General features: G+C 42.1%; 1 protein-coding gene and 1 pseudogene across 8 annotated transcripts in view; one reads left to right on the forward strand and one right to left on the reverse strand.

Annotated features, from left to right (window-relative positions):
• Positions 1–21,669, forward strand: part of PBX1 (PBX homeobox 1) — a 325,636-nt gene that overhangs the window by 173,090 nt on the left and 130,877 nt on the right. The window lies entirely within an intron of this gene.
• LOC144307189 (methylsterol monooxygenase 1 pseudogene) lies at positions 1,203–2,538 on the reverse strand (annotated as a pseudogene).

A 21,669-nucleotide genomic window follows, 5' to 3' on the forward strand; every position in this document is an offset into this window, starting at 1 on the left:
AGTAACCTCCTTGTTCATAAGTAAGGTCGTCTTGAATTTGACAGAAGGGAACTACCAAAACATAAAAGGAACTTTAATTGAGGGCTGAAGAAACATTGAAACTAATTTTTTTACTCTATCCAATTAATTTTTCATAAATTAGAAAAGGAAAACTATTAAACAGCTTTATAGTTGAGTTAATTATAATTATAAGAGAAATTTTAACTTTTATGAAATATTTTTAAATCTTAATTAAACCTCTTAATCAATTAAAGCAAAATAACCTTTATACAATTAAAATGTGCTTTAAAAAATAGACCCTTTTTTGTGTTTGTTTCTTGCTATGTCCACAGAAATATTCTACTCATTTTTTTCTTTAGTTGACGCATTGACAAATGGATTGCTGGGCTTTATTGTGTACATGCGTGTCCTTACATACTATATGTTGCTGTGTTGTGTAGGTGTGGGTTCGTTATGTATATGCACTTGTATTTTACTCCATGCGTTTGCAGATTGTGATTTTTTTCAGACAAAATCACATTTATTTCAATAGTTCAAAGTACAAATACAGCAAGTCAGTTCACAATGTTTCAAGATACAGTTTTAAGTATAATGAAAACTTGATACACAAAAATGAAAGGGTAAAGAGCAGAAATAAAGCTCAATTTTTAAAAAAAAATTCAAGTAACCCAAAAACCTTTAGACTAAAATATTCCATTTACAGCAATTCGGAAATGCCTTAATTTATAGATACCAGTAGTACATTGCAATCCAAAAGGACTTCTCAAAGGAAAATCACCCCAAACCAGTCAGCTCAGGAGAAGAGTGGAAGTTCTTGGGGCGGGCTGTTGCTGATTTGGCAGCCTCACTCTCACTGTTGATTGATATGGTTCAACCCATGATACTTTGATGTTTAGGCAAATTCTAGAAAATGTTTAGTTCAACATGAGTCCAACACCCTAAGAGATACTGAAATAGCCACTATATATTTACTAGATTTTAGAGACCAATTTTAACTTCAGGCCTATGGTGTCACTGGGGGAAAGACACAGATTGATACTTCTTCCATTACTTAAAACCTTTCTTTAAGGTTACCAACATGGCCTTTACAACTTCCTCATGAAAATCATGCTTCATTATATATTTACTTATTTCTACACATACAGAACATTTATGTAAAGTGGAAAAAGTTTCCACTAGGAAGATAATTAAAGGTTGTTATGTTCTTTGTATCACTTAGCAGCCAACACACATGTTTATTTCTGCTCCGCAGAAGCAATGTTAGCTATTCGCAGAAGCAACATTCGCTATTTGCTTCAATTCAGGATAGATGTGTGTTTTCAGGATGGTTTAATGAGATATGTATTGAATCTTTTTCTCAATCTTCTTCATCTTTTCATTATAGGCAGTAAACTGAGAGTCTGTTCCGAAAATTCTATCCCACCATGTAAATGTGGAAGCATAGTTTCCGATGAAGTTCACATGGTGGAAATCATGATGCCGAGAACCAGCATAGAAAGGGATCAGATTTAAAGGGTTCAGAGGAATGTCATAGCCACTATGGACATCCATAGTTTCTATCAAACGAATGGTCACCCATGCCCAAAGGAGAATGATATGATCACATAAAAGCATGATTCCAATGAAAAATCCAGTTCCAAAAATCAGAGTTTCCAAAGGATGTGCATATTCAGCTTCCATTCCAAATGGAGCCTGAAACTCATGATGAACTTTATGAATATATTTATATATTCTTTTGTGATGTAAGAGCCTATGCAGGAAATAGTGCCAGGTATCCTCAATCACCACACAGCCAAAGCATCTTGCCAAAAGCATATAGCATCTTGGCATTCTTTCCCAATCATAAGGTATATTAAAATACTCTGTAAGACAAGAAGTTCCACAGATCAAAGGAAGCTGGATACACAAGTGATTAAAGAGAAGTACTTTAAAACATTTCCATTGGTTTTCCCATGTTTCTGGTTTATCCTTTTGAATTTTGTACTTTTTCATGAAAGATATAAATTGAAACAAAAATCCAGGTAAACAGAACAAGATATAAAGAACCTCATGAACTATCAAGGATCCCCATGTTGCAATCTGGAGCTTTGTATAATTCAACATATATTTCCAAGCATTGTTAAATGGTTCTTGTAGAGGATTCTCAGATGAAAGTGAATCTACATACTCCACAGCCAAGGATGCTGAACTAAAGATGCTGATACTTTCATTTGTTGCCATTTTTCAAATCTCTGCAGAAAGCCTTTGAATTCTGGCCCAGCGGCGGGCCTGCAGATTGTGATTTTAAAGGACATTCAGCTGTATGAGATTTTAGTGGGCGTGCACTTGATGTACAGCACTAATAATCAGATGCTAGTGCTCTATATTTTGAAGTTATCTCCTTTTTCATTTTTTCCTGGAATTTTGTTGTAAAAAGTATAGTATTGTAGGTCCCGATTACCAGCGATGGTTTGAAGGAAACATCTCTTGTACATAATGGACCAAAATCAACTTCAGTGGGCAACTCATTTGCATGCTTAAAATCCAAAAAATAGAAAAACTGCCATGCTAAATTACTTAAATACATCCTATTATTTCTTGTCTGAATAATCAACTTCGTGATTTGAATTTCTCTTTTAATGCGATTTTGTTTGTTTTGCACACCATCACCATCAGATGATGTGTTTGCCGTGACCCACCATGTACTGATTCTTGAAGTTTAGGGATTGGGTAGCTTTTTCCCCTTATGTGATATGACTATCATATAAGGCGTCGACTTAACAAATACTTTTTGAATGCCTGTTGTATGTCACACACAGTACTAGGCCCTGAGAATAACGTGGTGTTAAATTACCTGTACTAGTGAATTATATAGTGTGATAAAACTAATAATACACCATTACCCAGAGTAACAAATAAAGTTTGACATATTGAACATTTTTCCTCTCTGTGGCAGTATTTACTTAGGTGCCTGGACTGCATGTAAATGTTGAAGAATGGGAAAGATAAAGCTCTATTGGATGGTACTGTGATCTGGAGAGGGAATCTTTGTGGGGCTGCCTTTTGCCAATGAAACCAATTACGTTAGGAAAATCTCTGAACTAAGGAAACGTGGAATAAAGAGATAATATCATGGCATTATTTTCTGAGCTGCATAGCAAGAACTATGGAAATTAGGTGAAAAGTGAAACAGAGAACCTTCTAAATGCTTCTATAATTCATTAATGCTATTAGAAAAGTATTCATTTCCAGTTAAAATTTAATTTAAATGCTTAATTTGTTTCATTATGTTTTATGCAATTATTTACACTATATTGTATAAGCTATGTATATACACACCGTAGCTTTAGCTCATCTCTATTCCAGTCACAATGTAAGTACATTCCGTATTTGCAACGCCACGATCATTTGAAAAAACAGATATTCCTTTTGTAAAATAAAGTGTTTAGATTCCCGGATTCATTCAACACTTGGCAGCGTAAGAATTTATGGATTGCTTAGAGGGGCCACAAATAAACATGCAGAGATACGCTTGATCTAGACATAGTGGGATTAAATTCTGTAGGTTATTGCGTATCTAGAACGTGCATGTGTTTTGCACTTTGGAAATTTGTTGTAAATAGCACGGATGCGCGTGTGCCCGTCTGCGTGTGCTCATACGCCTGTTGTATGGAAGCTCGGAGAGGTAGGTAAAGGCCTTACTGCGGAGAGTGGGAGCCGAGAGCCCAAGAGCAGGAGGGAGAAGGAAAGAGAAAGGTGATTAAGCCGGCATTGTTCTACGGGAGCGCTGGCTGCTGCTATTGTTTTCGAGCATTTGAAGAGGAAACATACTCATTTAGCTTTCAGAACGAATGGCTTTAATAAGGGCTGAGCGGAGAGGTGGGGTGGCCCTGATGACTGGGGAGGCCCATCAAGGCTCCCCCTAAGGCCATTCCGTCAGAGCCGGGGACCACATGACCATTAACTCTGCAATCAGGACAAGTTTTCAACATTCCGGGGTATCCTTCAATGGCAGAGAGAGCCATTTGGAGTCCAGAGAAGATGTATATCAGCAGTAATTGGATTCCGGCCAAGGCTCCAAGACAGTGTTCTCTGCGGCGGGCGGGCCGGGGAGGCGCTGGGCAGGGCAGGGCAGGGCAGGCGGGCCTCCAGCCACCGCCCGGGGCGAGTGGCCGCACGCAGAGCTGTCGGTTTGCCCGGGAGCCAGCCTGGCCTGTCTGCGGGTGTAAGCGATCCCCCTTCCCCCGCAGAAACCGGGTTCTGACTGTCCTGCGGGGCGGGCTGCGACTTGGGGCCCGCGGCCTAGGCTGCCCCGGTTGCACTTGACTAGACAAAGCTGGTTAAGGCCTGAAAGGGCCCGTCCGGCCCCTTCCACGCGGCCCCCTCCCTTCCCTTCACCCTGACTACTTCATTACAATCTGCCTTCAGGCCGGAATTGCCCTGCTTAAGCCTCAAATCATTATAATTACCATTATTAGAAATAGCTGCGGGGGAGGCGTTGGAACACCAAGTGAAAATGTGTGAGTGTGTCCGCTAGGCCTGGAATCACTCCTTTGGAGCTCGGGGGACCACGAGGCACGAGGGTTCCACCAAAGCCAGCTAATGCGACGGCTGTCAGCTCCACTCACCCCACCTGTCAAGAGGGGGATGCGGTGGGGTTCATTTTTTTAATTGACACCTTCCTCTCTCATTCCACGCTCTCTCGTCTCCATCTAATTCCCCCTTTCATCCTCGTTCTTTGAGGAGAATCCATTCCTCCGCTCCCCGAATAAAGAGAGGGGAGAAAGCCACCCGAGGAACAATGACACACGCGTTATCCTCCGGAAGAGACATAGGTTTTGAACAAAGGCACAAGCCAGGAAATGCCGCGAAAGTCAGAAAAATAATTGTCAACCTAATACGAGGTAGACAAGATGGACGGATGGAGGGGCGCGAGACGGGAAGTCAGCGAGGCCGAGTGGGGGGAGGAGGGCGAGGCTCGCCCACCTCCAGGGGATGGACACGTTGTTTCCCACTGTCCGGTTTCCTTCACGTGTTGAGGTGGAGCCCAGAGCTTCATACGGGGGGGCCCACAGAAGGGACACTGGGTGAAGGCCCGTGTGTGTTTTCGGCCCCTCAGAAGGACGATCTGTAGGTTATTCAGGAGGATTATGAGGGGAAATGGGAGGTAATGCTGGTGACCGAGATCCAAGGAGGCTTAGGAAGTAAGGGACACGTCCAGGTGGATCCTGCCCAGCAGAAGTACCTCAGGACCCCCTGGCCTTGACTTTGGGCAGCCCTGAGACGTGTGCCCCACTCTGTGTTTTCTCAGCACCTGACAGCAGAGCCCCCCAAAGAGAGCTCCTTCCGTGAGCCTTGGCCTGTTGAGCTCTCAGGTCCCTGAATGATGGGTTTGCTTGAAGTTAGATTGACACGTATCACATGTGACATTAGTGGTATTGAAAGGTGGAGTGGATCAGTTCCCTAAATCAAGAAATAAAGTAGGATTCAGTGAGGGAAATATGTCAGAGCCTTTACTTCAATATTGAAGTATGAATGTTGCCTCTTTTTTTTTTTAGTTTGTATTTTTAATCAACTTGAGGTATAATTTACATAAATAAATGCACCTATTTTATGTGTATAGTTTGATGAGCTTTGACAAATATATGTATCTCCCCCAATCACCACTTCAATTAAGATAGAGAACTTTTCTATCACCCTAAAAAGTTGCCTCATGCCCCGATACAGCCACTGCCACCCCCCCAACACATCATCCCTGCCTCTGGCAATCCCCTTTCTGTCACAATGGTATCATTTCTCTTCTAGAATTTCATGTAAGTGAAATTATACAGAATGTAGTCTTTTGTGTCAGCCTTCTTATATATAAAATCTCAAAAATAGTATTTTGAGATGCACCCACGTTGGTGCTTGGCTCAAAAATGTGTTCCTTTTGTTGCTGAATATGATTTCATTGTGGGAAAATACCACAATTTGTTTATCCATTCATCCATTGATGGACATTTGGATCATTTCCAGTGTGGGGTTCTTATGAATAAAGCTACCGTGAACATTTGTGCATAAATCTTTGTGTGACATAGATTTTCACTTCTCCTTGGTGAACACCTAGGACTTAAGTCATAGAGTAACTTTATATTTAATTTTATAAGAACTACCAGGCTGTTTTCCAAAGTGGCTATACCTCTAGCTCTTCTTGAGTTAGACCATAGCATCTTTTCTACAAAGGAAAAATTAGGTGAGATTTTACTTACGGTGATAGAAAAATCAGCCAGTTGATACAGACTGCTCGTGTTCTATATAAAGCTGTCTTTAGGCTCTGGTGGATAATTCGAATTATTCCATTTTTAAAAGTAACTTTAAGGGGCACCTGTGTGGTTCAGTTGGTTGAGCATCCAACTATTGATTTCTGCTCCGGTCATGATCTTGGGATCGTGAGATTGAGCCCCACGTCAGGCTCCACATGCTCAACACAGAGTCTGCCTGCGGTTCTCTGTCCCTCCCTTCACCTGGGCACTCTCTTAATTAATTAATTAGTTAAAATGAAATTAAATAACATTGAAATAAAACCCCCTTTCCTAAAATCTACAGGTCTTAACTATTAATTGATCTTGTTGAATTGTGCAGCTATTTAAGGAAACAAGAAAACAGGGTTCGGATCTGCATTGTGTTCCATGGCCCCATTTCTCACCTTCTGCAGGAAACCTTCTCCGAAGAGCTCCCTCAATTCTCCTTCCTTCCACTGTTATTTATGTAAATTATCCTGTAGCACCGTCTAGCTTGAACAGTATTTTTCTAACTATTCAGTTGTTTCTGGGTGGTGTGATGGTTGGTCTGTTTGGTGATACCAGTTTTGGTAGAGGTCCCTTATAGACCGGAAGCATGTTTTCTCCTCTTCATACTCCCCATGCCGCTTACTAATGTCATGCATACCGTCGGTGCTCAGTAAATTATTCAGGAAGCTTAACTGATCCCGGAAGCCCTAGTTGAAGGACTCATGACCACTCTACCATCTAAGATGACACATCTTGAATAATGTGGGTTCCCCCGGTGTCAATCAGTCTCAGCCCTACACTACATGCGTACTCTATGTGCTTTTTAAACTCTGAAACCTCACCTGCTCATGTGCTTTCAATGGGCTCCATATACAGCTTCCTGCCTTTAGAGTAAATAATCACGCGATAAAGCTCAAGAAATATTTGGTTGCGGGTTTTATTTTTCCACCTCAGCTGCTGATGTGTTACCTAGCAGGCTGCATTCTACACAGTGCTTGGTTCTCTTGCACAGCTTGTGGTGAGTGAAATTATTACAAGATTCAATGAATACCTGCTACTGAGCAGCTTCCCTAACCACCCAAACCAGTCTTTTGTTAGTGGTTATTGAGACGATTGACCTACTCAATTTTCCTTCAAAAGAAATGAGCATTTTTCTTCCCCTTTCATTTCTAAAAGCAGATATGGCAATTTGCTTAAATTGCTGTCTTTAAAAGTTTCAATGATTATACTTTTTCCCCTCTCTTGCCTTTTTTCTTCCTTCTCATTTAAGTTGCACACTGCCGTCTCTTTTTTTCTGTGATTGGACACAGTTCCTGCTGCAGCATTTATGAAGTAACTCTGTGTGTGTGTTTCCTTACACATTAGCATTTATTTACCTGAGATCTCAGAGACAAAATAGGTTATATTGAAATATTTGAGTAACATTTTATATTTTAATTACAGTGTCCATTTCTTTAGGCATACATACCAGAGTTCTATAGCTTAAAAAAAAAATGCAAGTGCCCCTCATGGAAAGCCTCCATTTCTTTGCAGAGAAAGGTAGGTAGTTACTGGCCTCAATGAAGTAAGAGGAAGTCAGGTTATGTTTTAAAGATTTTTATATCTGGAGAAGAGACAGTTTGATAGAAATATGAGGAGAGGAAATCAAAGTTACAAGTGAGGGACTGACTGGGGGGGCGTGGATGCAGAGAAGACTGGGATGGTGATGAAGTCCTACCACCCATTGGCGGAGGCCAGGAGCATCGTAGTCACTGATTCAACACTATAGGTTCAGTTCCTGTGGGCTACCGGTTTCTTTACGGTGATCTGTGACCATGGCAACAAAACACATTGAGCCATCGCTTCATGCCATATGCTTTCTATGTGCTGAGCCATATGATGGAGAAATTATATTCTAACTAATAGTATGGAAAGGATAACAAATATGGAAAGACTCCGTTCTGTCTTCAGAGAACTCACAGTCTAGTGGCCATAAACTTGACACACAGTAACAGGCAGCTATATTGCTAATAAGTTGACTATGTTAGAGGTAGGACCAGTGGATGAGAAAATAAACTTACGACTAATTTGTAGGGGGGGGACTCACCAAGCTCAGACCCCATTAATAAGGCTTTATGTAATATGGAATTAGTATATTTAGATTAGGTACCAATGATTTGTGTAAGATATTTCAGATTCAATGTGGATTCATTCATTAATTTGCAAAATATTGAATATGTGTCTATTATGTGCCAGGCATGAATAAGACCTTCATTATCTTTGCTCTCAAGGAACTCAAGAGTTTATATAACAGGTAAATACATAATCAACTCTTTAATACATAAGAATAAGTGCTTGATAATATAAATATTTGCAAAATTCTTTGGGAAAACAGAAAAGGGAAAATTAACTGTACCTGTGGATACTGGTATTTGTTCACTGTTACTAGATACAGGATAAAGATTTCAAAACCATCAGGCTTGGAACATTATTAAATATTGTAGGTAAAACTATAGGGAAAACCTAACAAGAGCTGGTAAGGTATGTATGTGTGAGTATTGGTGTTAGAGGAAAGGGCTAGTTCTTCCTCTTCTTTGCTACTATGTGGTGTTAATAGTTTTACTCAGGTATATACTGAGAGACACATTTTCTAAGACATAAGCAGAAAAGTTGGCCAAGTAGTCTCTGGCTGTTGAAGGCACATGGAGTATGAATAGCACCCGTGGGCCCTGAGGAACACATCTCTGGATTCAGTGGGCCAGGAGTGCATTTTGGTAAATTCTTTAGTGATCCAGAATTCATATGATTTAGATGTAGGCTTTTACTATTCCAAAGAACACTGGACAGGTTTCCAAGGTTATAAATTGCAATTCCTGTTAACAAGCAGCCAGAAAGGGTCCTATAAGTAAAATGTATTTCAGATCCAAGAGTGAAAGAATAATGGTATAGTAGATCAGAGTCTTTCGCTCCTGTCATTTAAATGTAATATCTGTACAAGGAAGTAACTGCAGAAATGGGCTGTGGGTCCCTGTTGGTTGCATTGGTAGGATGGTAGCCAACCTTTTTGTCCCCCTTTTTCACTATACTTCTCTAATAAATGGTGAGAGTGTTTTAATAAGTCCCCTGGCCATCGTCGTAGTTATGATCTCTAGATGAAGACAACTATGTGAGGCTGCTATCCTAGGAGACTGTAGTCAGCATGTATGCGTGCATGTGCGTGTGTGTGTGTCTACACGTATGCGTGCTTGATTTATGAACCACCAAAGCTACAGTGAAGTACTAGGGTGAAAATCACCTACATTAGTAGCAAAGAAATGTCATCATCAATTCCAAGAGGGACTTGTAAACCTGGAGCTAACAGCCAATGGTTTAATTCTTTTAAAATAGAAATTTCTTTAACCTTTCTAGGCGAAACCATATCCCATCTGGAAAAAATGCAAATTTATGGGCAAGAAGAAAAGCTGAGTTGTGGTTTTCATCTAAGAGCCAAATAAAAAATACCCATATTTGAAGGACAGTCTTCTAGGGAGTCTTGAAGAGAAAAGTAGCTTTTCTACTCACATTGCAATCAATTCTAGACAAACTCCAGAATAGGGAAACCTGTAGGTATTTGATACTTGTTCTATCCTAGGTATGGGGAGAAAAGTCTTCAAAGCCTTCAACTACAGGGTATCATTACTTGTTGACTGAAGGATCCAACACGTATTCAATATTCAACACTGAGGTTCCTAAAACTGGATTTCCAGTACAGTAGGAGACTCCTCCTAAACAGTGAATGAATGAATGAATTAAATGAAAAAATGATATACTCAGGCCATTATCTACAATTAGAACCCAGATATCAGCTTGAGGAAACTGCCTAATAAAAACAGTCCATTTATAACTAACCCTGTTAACTACTGACTTAAAAAAAAAATGAAATCAAAGAGCTGCAGCTTGACTCAAAATAAAAACAAAAACACATAGAGATCATTTTCGTCAAATTTGGGCTTATATTTAGAGATCTACAGACTGGGGGTTAATAGTCCTACCCAGCTTACTGCTTGAAAATGCTAGAGGCATGGCTTCTGAAAGTGACTGTAGAGCAGTTGACAGTGATGAATGCGAAGTGGTAATGAATAACTTCATCATAGAGCAGAGATGTCATGGCTTTGCATACTACTTACTGGACGGAAGGAGTGGAACCCAGCGTTGACTCCGATAATATGATCGACTTTCCTGCTACAGGGTCAGTTCCTGGCAAACAGCAGTGTAAGCCAGTGAAGAAGATTCCTCAGGGGCTAAGACCAGTGGATGGAGCAAAGTCAGAGAGCCCAGCTAGCCTAAGTGGGGAGCTCCTGGTGGGATTGTAGCTGTTGCATTCCTTTCACACAAACGTCCAATCAATGGCAACATAATTAGATGACCATGATAATGGTAATATTTATTGCCATGATAACAAATTTGATAACGGTTCTATTGATCTGTTTTGTTCATTTCCTTCCTCCACTGGAAAGTCAGTCTCGGATGACTCTGACATGCTGAATTCTTCCTTTTTCCTTTCCTTCTTTTTCTCTTGATCTCTCACTCTCTCATTTTTTAATAAGGTATCTTCAGGACTCGAGGATCCAACACTCCTACCCCTCACTATCCACTATTTTGATCTTTTTGCTAGAAAACGTACTTCCTTCTGCTGCTGTTGGAAATGATATATGTCCAACCTGCACTTTAGCACAGCATATGCGCTAGACCCCTCAGAATTTATTAGGTAGTATCTGCGAGGCTGTGCATCATCTTTCATATTATGTTTCCAAAATTGATTCCAAGGAAATCCAGGATTCTCTTAGACAGCTTAGCAACCCTGTATCACCTAGCATCAGATCTGTCTGCTGGCAACATTTAAAAAAAAATGGTGGCTTAAATAATATCTTGTGGAATAGAATTCCAAAAGTGAGTCATCGGAGAACGAGGGGCCTTATAAAGCCATCATTCTGCATTTAGCTTCTATCCCCAAGGTCCCCTCATAATTTAGCATTACTGCTGGATTTCCAGCCATCCCATCAATGTTCCAGGCAGTAAGGAAGGATGGAGAAGGTTAGGAAGGGCATAGTTCTCATTTGAATCATTCCTTGAAGGAGCCTTCTTAAAACTCCCATAAACACTTCCACATACACGTTATTATCCAGAACTTGGTCCCATGACCATTGCTAGCTTCAAGAAAGCCTGAGAATGTAATCATTTGCCTGGGTATATTTTCTAAATACATTGGATTTTTGTTTCTGAGGAGGAAGGGTAGAGAATGGGCCTTGGCTAGGCAACTAGAAGTCTGATGGGACTGTAAGGACTTGTTGCATTAATCTGGATTCCTTGAGCTCACATTTATTCCATACACCAGAAGATAACACCAGGAGGTAGGATCACAGAACATCCGAGAGGAATGGCATAATTTCCGAAATAGCAGAAGACATAGGCAGACCACACCCATGGTCGACACCAAGTCAAAATCAGAAATTCAAAGTAATGTGTCTGACTCAATAGTGGGTTATATTTCCGAGGCCCATTTCTAGCCACATCTTGTAACTTTAGGAGATTTCCCTCTTATCTCTTCTATAGTTCCATACTTTTTTGTGTTTGGATTGAGAGATCAGAAATCTTCTGTACTTACTACTTGAAGAACTTCCAACCACAACATCATAACATGTGTCCAATGGGCGAATAGTTTACTGAACATGCCTCTTTTAGCGAAGTAACTGTTAACACTCATGGTTATTCTGATATGTAGCCTCCGTATCCAATGTCTTTAGATCTGCTGCCTTTATTGGATCTTTGTAACAACCTTGCAGGGCAGGGGTAGTGTCTCATCTGTGGGAGAACATCTTGATCTGTCTAGATTGTTTCTGCTTCCCCAGTAGCTACAATAGTGCTTAGTATATGACAGTCACCCAACAAATAATTTCTCCCTCTCTTCCATAGTCACCACATGATCAGAGGTGAAAGGGTAATAGGCAGAGGTTGTAGACATGCCCTCTACTCTTAGGTAGCTGTTGATCAGGGATGGGAGATATATAGATAATCAGAGAGAGTTGATTCATCAGCAGGGGTGGAAATTTCACATGGATCCCATATTTTATTGAGCTATTTGATCTAGTGTCATATCTAAGAAGATAGCGTATGTGAGGGGACAGGGAGGGGGTTGGGTGCAGGGTCGGGGAAGGAGGGATGGCATCTTGGCTGATTACTTGTCATCGGCAAGACTCTATTCCATGTAATATACCACGCTTGCAAGGCACTGTTTTTATTCCCTACACCACTCTTAGGTGGCAGTGCTTTATTATCTACGCCAGACTTGCAGGTTAATACTTCTATCCTCATTTTAAAGATGGAGAAACTGAGTCTGAGAGATGAAGAAAGTCGCCCAAGGTCAACATATCTAGTAAATGGCAAAGCTGATATTAAAATCCATATTCTTTTCCACGGCACCACATTGCCTCTCCAAGGAAAAATATCGAAGCAGGACACTTAAACTTTACAGTGAAAAATAGAAGGAAAGCACGGGCCACAGACTGAGCAATGGCCTGGAAATTAGAATTACTGAATTCTGTCTTTCTCCCGACGCTGCCCTGGGACTTGTCTTTATCATCACAGGCTGCCTGCTAAGAGTGCTGTGTAAAGGATCGAGCCTTTATTATTATACAAATACTATTTCTTAATAATAACAGTTATATCTACACCTACACTTCTGCCCTTATCAAATTGAGCTAATAATACTGTTTCTTGGCCAAAGCAATGTAATAATTAATGTGTTGGGAAGTGCATAGAGAACCAGGGATGAGGTGCCTCACTGCTTTGTCAACATGATCAGTTTGCAAAGTGGTTTCGAATCTCCTCGTTGAGCTGCATCCTCTAAATTTAAAGCACCCAAAGAAAGTAGTAGTTATCGTAACGATATCAATCCAATCGTCTATTTGTAGTAAACTTAGTCAACCAGCTGCAGGTTAGGCCAAAGGTTCTAAGCATTTTCTGCCAATTTACTCCTGTGAAGTGTCTAATAAAGACATTAGCAGAGTGAGAGACCATCTGAGGTTAGACCTTTCCAAGAGCCTTTAGAAATCTCTTTGTGAATTCTGCTGCATGCCTTCCTATGTGCATATGTGACCCAGTGCCATTAATATTAATATCCTATTCCTGCGTTCCATTTTCCTCTGGATACTGAGACTTTCCAGTCCAATCAGAATTGATGTGACTGAATCATGTGCTTCTGAAGGATCCTGCCAATTGGCCTCCATCGCACATCCTAAATATCAGAATTGAAACAATCTCTCACTGATCTGTTGTTGCCACATGGCCCTTGGCAGTGCCTAGGAAAGCATCTGATTGTTATTTTTTTTTTAAGATTTTATTTATTTATTTGAGAGAGCGGGCGAGCAAGCGCACAAGCAGGGGGAAACAGCAGGCAGAGGGAGAGGGACAAGCAGACTCCCCGCTGAAGAGGGAACTGGATGTGGGGCTTGATCCCAAGACCCTGAAATCATGACCTGAGCCGAAGCCAGACACTTAACTGACTGAGCCATCCAGGTGCCCACATCTGATTATTTTCTAAGAGAATAGTATAGCATGTATATTTTTAAGTGGCCATCCCAAGTACTTTGAAATAAAGTATCGAATCTAACTTTCCTAGGGCCAAAGAAAAGCTAAGAAAGCCAGCTTTTAGGTACCAGAAGTATTCGGAATTATTTTCTTGTGCTTGGCGTCTTGGTGCAAGAGGTTCCCAACAGACGGTAAAGTGATGGGGAGCATTCTGCTCACACATCTTGGTCACTTAGCCTGGAATTTATAGGTAAAGTGGTAACAGATAGTCACACTCTTAAATGTAATGAGAAAGTGCTAGTGAATAGTTTTTTTTTTCCTATGTTTCCCACCTGGATTTCTTGCCAGCACTCATTTTAGCATCAATTCTGCACAGAATGCTGTGGGGTCCTCATGGATGTGTGTGGCTACAGGGAGTGGGGATGAGGTAAGGTGGGCAGGTGAGTAGGTACAGAATTTCGTTTCTGGAGTAGAGTCACCTGGGTCTAGTTTCCATATGGTGCTTCCAAGTAATCCTAAAGGAAGGATTTTATGTTTCACAGAACACAAAACTCTTGAAAATCACTGCACTTTCTCATTTTATTATGTCCCCGAATCATTGAGAAGCTGTTGTTCCCTTTGTATGGATGAGAAACTGAGGCTTAAGCAAATCGAGTTTCCAGGGAGCACCTAACCCAGAAGTTACTGAGTAGCAGCTCAGAATCTGATCTGCTGACTCTAAATTTTGTTGTTGTACCACTAAATTCAGACTCCTTTTTTCCAGACTTAAGTACTAGTAAATTTGAGAGTGGTCTTTTTCCTTTTAGCAGATCCAGACTATAAAGAGTATTTTTGTAACTCTCCTACTTACGTTAATGTGGCACCCGTGTGTGTGTGTGTGTGTGTGTGTGTGTGTGTGTGTGTGTCGTAGGTATATCTGAAAGTAAAAGAAAGGAGGACAAAAGCTGGGGCAAAGACAAATGTGGTCATGTTTATATTCTTGGCCTATTATGGGTGTAATATGACGGTGCGTTTTTTGTATATTTTTGTGTCCTGCTTGCCAGATCTTAGTTTAGAACAGCCCTCCGCTCTGTGTAACCGTAAGCAAGTAACCGTACCTCTCTGAATCTTGAATGACCATGGGCTCACTAGAAATGAGAGTATCTGCCACCTTCCACAGGAAAAGTAGGCAACGCAGGATTTTGTTGGCCATTTCTTCTTGGGCTGAAGAGTAGAGCAGTTGTGAGATAATGAACAGTCCTCTGAGTGGAGACATTTACTGGACCTCGGCGATGCTCAACTTGACCCGAGTTGTAGTGAGACCTAGGAAAAAAGGACAGCCTTCATGGTTTGAGGAGGAATGGTGTTCCAGGACATGTTGGGGTCAGACAGCTTTAGAATTCTGTTTAGATTGGAGGTTGACAGCGGGAAGATAAGGTTTATGAATCAGAGCAGAAATATTTCTTACTCCATTTCCCCTAATGTATACACCCGATCATGAGTAGTAAAATAATATACAGCCAACAGCCTGTGAAGAAAAGTCTACCCACTATTTTAACTTCAAAATGAAGTTTAACCAATGGGAGAAATAGTATGGGTGCCATTCATTCATTCCTCCTCTTCTTCTTCTTCCTCCTTTTTTTTTTTTTTTAATTTTTCATTTGACGGGAAACGTTAAGGTCCTGTTAATAACACAAATAGACCAGCAGGATTTGAGATGCAAAGTGTTAAACACTAAGAGCCTCAAATTCTTTATTCGAAATAGAAGATACAAAAAGACCATGTCACACCATAAATAATAATTGTGTGATCAAAGATGTGTGTGTGTGTGTGTGTGTGTGTCTCCAGGGATGGCAGGGAGAGAGGAAGTTCATTGGGGTTCACCTGACTTCCACTGCTTTGTGATTCCTGCTTGCTGCCTTCTAGAAGCACTCATGTGTATCAGAGGACAGGCCAAGAGATAATTAAGTGGAAATAAGAACTCCACGTCCGGCCTCTTCAGAAAGAGGCAGCAAATCCTCCTAATCAATTCTGATTTCTACTGGCTTGGTTGCCTAAGGTCAGCGTAATAGTCATTAGAAGAGGTCATGGCGGGCTCTGTGACCTCGATCATCTAAGGTTAAATAATACGTCATTAAAAGGGTCAATCAGAAAAGAGCAGATATTTTCCCTGTGATTCACTTATTTTGCAGAAGCCTCTGGCTTGGAAATTTCTATTAAAATTTCAGATCTCACAGCAGAAATGTTTACACATTGCAGTATGGCTGGATTCAGAGGAAGCTGTCCTGGAGCTGATGAGAAGGGGGGCGGGTTGTGGTCTTGAGGAGCAAACGGCCATGACATCTGTCCTTCATTCTGGATGAGGAGAAAGGTCACCTCATTTCATTAGATCTTACATGAGGATTTGAAAAGACCACACTAACCTTATGGGAGCCCCTCAGGATAGCATGGGGATGCAAATAGTGGGGGGGAGGGAGAAGACAGGAGGAAATCTTTCTTCACTTCAAGTAGGATCAGAAGTATGAGAAGGAGGAAACCAGGAAGAAAATACTCACAACTCTGTAATAGGTTTGATTTTAGCCTCACCTTGTTGTTACGGGATAGTCCTCACTCACTCTGGGAAAACTTCACGAGCCACCAAAAATAGGGAAAATCAAGTATAGCTAAAGCTCTAAGATGTCCTTCCAGACAATATTAAAGCAGCACAGAAGACGGGGAAAACAAAAGGAAAAATACTGGCAGTACTGTCCCCCAAATACAGGAACACATTGCATTTTGCTGTATTACTTTCAAATAATTACCTTTAACAACTGCTAAATAGTCCTTAGGTAAAGTTTTTAATTTATTTTTTTAAAAGATTTGTTTACCGGGATCCCTGGGTGGCTCAGTGGTTTAGCGCCTGCCTTTGGCCCAGGGCCTGATTCTGGAGTCCGGAGATCGAGTCCCACATCGGGCTCCCTGCATGGAGCCTGGTTCTCCCTCTGCCTGTGTCTCTACCTCCCTCTCTCCCTGTGTCTCTCATGAACAAATAAAATCTTTTTTTTAGGATTTGTTTATTTATTTGGGGGAGGGGGAGGTGAACATGTAGGGGAAGGCCAGAGGAAGAGAATCTGAAGCAGACCCTGCACTGAGCATGGAGCCTGACCCAGGGCTCAATCCCATGCCCTGAGATCACGAGCTGAGCTGACACCAAGAGTCGGACACTTAACCGACTGAGTCACCCAGGTGCCCCTCTTTAGGTAGAATTTTTTAAGGGTAATTGCCCAGGAAATAGGTGAAAGTAATGACAAATAGCATTTATTATTATGAGTTCCTGGGTAGGCACAGAGAGATAAAGATCTATTTTTGTGTTTCCTTCAGATTCTGCCAAAAACTACTTGTCAGCCAAACAAAAGTGAGATGAAGTAAGTGTTCAGGTATTTGGTTTGAGTTACTGGAGATTTTTGGTGGATTTGATCTTTCACATGAGCTTGCTTTTGCTTAAATGAGCTAGGCCTGAACCTTTGACCATCCCAAAAGCTTTCTACGAGGACGGGAACTAGAGGCTGTTTGTGCAGGTGGATGAGCGGATGGGAGAGGATCGTTCTGTCCCTTTTTGAAGCTTAAGTGCACAGTTTAGGAGCATTACAGACCGAGCAGGCCAGGATAGAAGGCCTGCCTTCTCTCACGGTGGTTACCATCACCTGATGGACCAAGAATCCGTATGTAGAAATGATGGTTTGAGTGAATACAGACATCCCCAAGCCTTGTTTTTTGCTTTACATAAAAAGTTAGGATTTAAGCAAAAACATTACTACTTAGAGGACAATGTGTATTACCTTTTTAAAAAGCAATTTCATCTCTCTCTCTTATTTTTTTTTAAAGAGACTTCAAATGAAGTAAACACTGAGCCAGAGCCAACAGAGTATTTGTACTTCTCCCAAGTTGCATTTAAAAGGAGCTTTCAACGCAGGGGCTGCGTGGTTGTGTTTGTGTGTGTGTGTGTGTGTCTGTATGTGCGTTTGTTTCCTGAGCGCTTACTGCAAACTGTGTGGTGGCCTTTCTTACTAAAAAGCATGTGTGTGTGTCTTTGTGTGTGTATGAAATATCTGAGAATACAGTATTTAGACCCCATTAGTGAAGGTAAAAATGTACAGATAAACTGTATCATTTATGGTTATGATATGGCTACTGTCAAAATAACATGCTATTTTGACAGTTGCTTTATCTTTACTCTCACTGAGTCTACAATAAGAAACTAGTTTCTTAGCAACTAAAATATATTCTCAAACAAGAACATTAAAAAAGAAAAAAGCCCATAAAAGAAAAACTATACCCTGTAGTTGATGTCTGGACCAGCTATTCTTGTTGGGGGGCGGGGTGAGGGGGAAATTGATCTGAAATAGGATGATATCCAGTTGCCGGTCCTGCTGCCTGGGGCAGCATCATTGGCAGAGGCAGCTCTTTCTCAGAGAGTCTGGATGCTAGAACAAGAGGTGGCTTGCAGGAGGCTCGGGGAAGACTTTGTTTTTCCTTTTTCTTCTTCCTTTCAGTGTCTTTAACAAAAAATTATTTTTTATGTGTCCCTTATCTCCTCTGTAAGAAAGTTCTAGAACTAGCACAGGAGTTCTGAAGCCAGAAGCCTTGCATTCAGGTTTGTCATCATTGTGACTGGTGGCCAGTGGTTTATATATTTTGCGATTAGCTATGATCATCATCGGAGTAGGGACTTGGGGGAGCAGAGGGGAATTGACCTATTTCAGGCCTGTGATGTTCTATCCATAAAACGTTTTGAACTTCTCTTAGTGCTACAGGTCTCAAAGGATGGTTGGGGGATCCCCAAGCCCTTTCAGGGAACCGTGAGGTCAAAACTATTTGGATAACAATACTGAGAAACTATTTGCTTTTTTCGCGCTCAGTCTTTGATGAGTGTACAGTGGAGTCTTTCTAGAGGCTCCATGATATATGATACTGCCACGGACTGAATGCACAGACAGGACAATTTGCCTGCTTTCTATTAGGTCACACATTAAAAAAAAAGATTTGCAAAATTGGAACACCTGGGTGGCTCAGTCAGTTAAAAGCATCCAACTCTTGATTTCAGCTCAGGTTGTGATCCTAGGGTCGTGAGATTGGGCCCACCTCGGTCTCCACGCTTAGCATGGAGTCTGCTTGAGATTCTCTCTCTCCCTCTGCCCCTCCCCACCTTCCTCTCCCTCTCTCTCTACGTCAATAAATAAAATCTTAAAAAAAGATTTGCAGGGTACCTGGGTGGCTCAGTTGGTTAAACATCTGCCTTTGGCTCAGGTCATGATCCTGGAGCCCTGGGATCGAGTTCTGCATTGAGCTCCCTGCTTAGCGGGGAGTCTGCTTGTCCCTCTCCCTTTGCGCCTCTCCCTCTCATGCTTTCTTGCTTGTGCTCTCTCTCTCTCTCTCAAATAAATAAATAAAATCTTAAAAAAAAATTTGCAGAAATGTAAAACACGCCTCTCATTAATTTTTTACTTCAAAATAGTATTTTTCATGAAAACATTTATGTTACTGTGTAATAGCTTATTATTGTTTCAAATGGATTCATAAACCCATTTTTTTTTAGTTTCAAGTTTCTAGTACAGTAAATATCAACAACTGTAATCTCTATAAACAAGAACTCTTTGGAGTCCTTAATACTTTATAAGAACATAGAGGGGTCCCAAGCCCAAAGTGTTTGAGAACCACCGGTTCTAAACACTGATTGTCTCTACCTTTGTGTGATCGGTGGCTTTGGGGAAACACCAGTAATGATTACTTTTCAGATGCTGTGCAGGCTTCAAGGTGGTTCCCCAAGAAATGAGCAAGTTAGAGGTGTCAGCAGTGAGCACGTCAGTTTAGCGTGCCTCAGGGTTTTGTTGCACACCTGTGGTGCTCAGACTCTCAGGTGGACAGAGAACTAGGCCTTAGGAAGGAGCCTGTCCCCATGATTTCTTCTGCTGGCCCCACAGCCCGTGCATTTCTATGGAAAATGGCCTCTAGTGTGTAGGTGCCACCCTACCAAATACTGCGAGCCACATTACCATTCCAGAACAAGATCTGAGAAATAAGACATAGGGGAGAATGCAGAATATGGAAGGAGGAGAGGGGGGAATTGTTAATTAAGCTCTATTAAATATTAATTGAAATATAAATTCAAAATCTCACCAACTCCTGACAGTTATATAATCTAATTAAGTGGTAGGGCCTGTTGCCCCACGGTGTCACTGGGCGTATTAGGGGAATAAAGTGATCTTCTGCTCATAAACACCATGAGGGCTTTATTAATCCAAGGCATTTGCCAATAAAGTAGATGGGGAAGTTGGCAATAATAATAATTCTATGGAACGTGGAAAAATTGAAGGGGCAATTTTGATCTGGTGAGCAGTGTAGTGAATCAGCCCATGTGCTCCGTGTGCGATGGGTCAGCCGGTGTCACTGGGGCGGGGAGGTGAGGCCTACCCATGGTTACGTAAGTCTTTTCTGCTTTGGGGAAAAATCTGTGGTATCCTTGGGGTTGGTGTCAAGTATTTCCCTCCCCTTGAGGGGAGAGATCGTGTGTGTGTGTGTGTGTCTGTGTGCGTGTGTCGGCTCGAAAATTTTGAAAGAACGTAACTTGAAAGGTTTTCGGAGATGAAGTTGATTTCTTAATAGCAGAAAGGTGAGGAAGTTGGTGTTTTGCACATTTTTCATCGATGGGGTTGGTGAGAGGCATGAATCCCCTCTACACCGCGAGAGAAAAGTTGTTAAGTAGACGTGCACTATATTGTCTATATGTTTTTGTCTCTTCTGATTCTTTCATAACTTCTGAAAAGTGCACGGCACGGGGTTCTGAGTTTTCGTCAGTGGTGCAACTCCATTTTGAAAACCATTATCCCGAGTTAAATCAGCGGCTCTTTGCGTCTGTTTCTAAAAAGCCTCTAGGTGGACGCTCGGATCATTTCTTGGTACTTGGCAGGGTTACGTGAATTCTCCTGGTTCTTTGGTCTGCTCTGGTTTTGTTGGCGGTGGTTGTTTTGTAGCAGGACCTTCTTGCACTAACTTGTCTCGCATGTGCTCTTGATAACTTGGGCCTCCCCCCTGCCCATTCCTGAGACTGATGTCAGGGTTTCGGAAGCCGAGTTTGCCTGCACGTTCAGATCGCGTCCTGCCCGCCCGGCCGCCTTTGCCCTCGTGTGGTTTTGCCAGCCCCATCTGTGAGTGACACAGCCGGCATGTGGTCGTGCTCCCGCTGGTTCTCGGAACTGAGGGTGGCTCCTCCGCCCCTGGGCCACCGTGGCTGGCTGGCTGGGGCGCGCAGAGTGTCCTAGGATGTGGTGTCAGGCGTTGCTCTCTTCTTACTCCCCGTATGTTAGCAATTTCGCTGTGGTCTCTTTTCTTTCCTTTTCAATTTGGGCCTGGGCAGTTGGCGGAGGAATGTGGATCAAGGCTCCCAGGGTTGGGAGCAGGAATAGATGCCGTGTGAGCAGTCGCCTTACCCTCCAAAGGGGCTGAGGAGCCTCGGAAGAAAGGCCCCCCCAAGAGGGGAGATTTCTGTTTCGCGTGGCCGTGAAGGGGTCAGCATCCTTGGGCTTCCCTGAGGTCAGATCATAAAAGCATTTTCCGCGTGGCTGTTAAGAGGCGTAGGCTTGGGGAAGCGTGTGTCTCGGCGCCTTTCGCGCCTGGGCCCCAGGGACCTCCAGGTGACCCAGCACCTGCTGTTCTGCGGCCTGGGGGGCAGGTGGGGGTGGGGGGAGGCAGAGGCCGGACACCCTTCGAGAACTTGGCAGGAGCTCCCCCCGATTCACTCTGGGGTGTTTCTTTTCTTCAAGCCAGTGCTGGATCTTGGGTCTGTGCTGCTGACGTTTTAGAACATGAGAAAGAGCCGCCGTAGGAGCCAAGTATCTGCCAGACTGTGTCGGGAGAACCT

This window comes from Canis aureus, chromosome 38 (genome assembly GCF_053574225.1).
Source record: "Canis aureus isolate CA01 chromosome 38, VMU_Caureus_v.1.0, whole genome shotgun sequence".
In the NCBI taxonomy this organism is placed as follows: domain Eukaryota; kingdom Metazoa; phylum Chordata; class Mammalia; order Carnivora; family Canidae; genus Canis; species Canis aureus.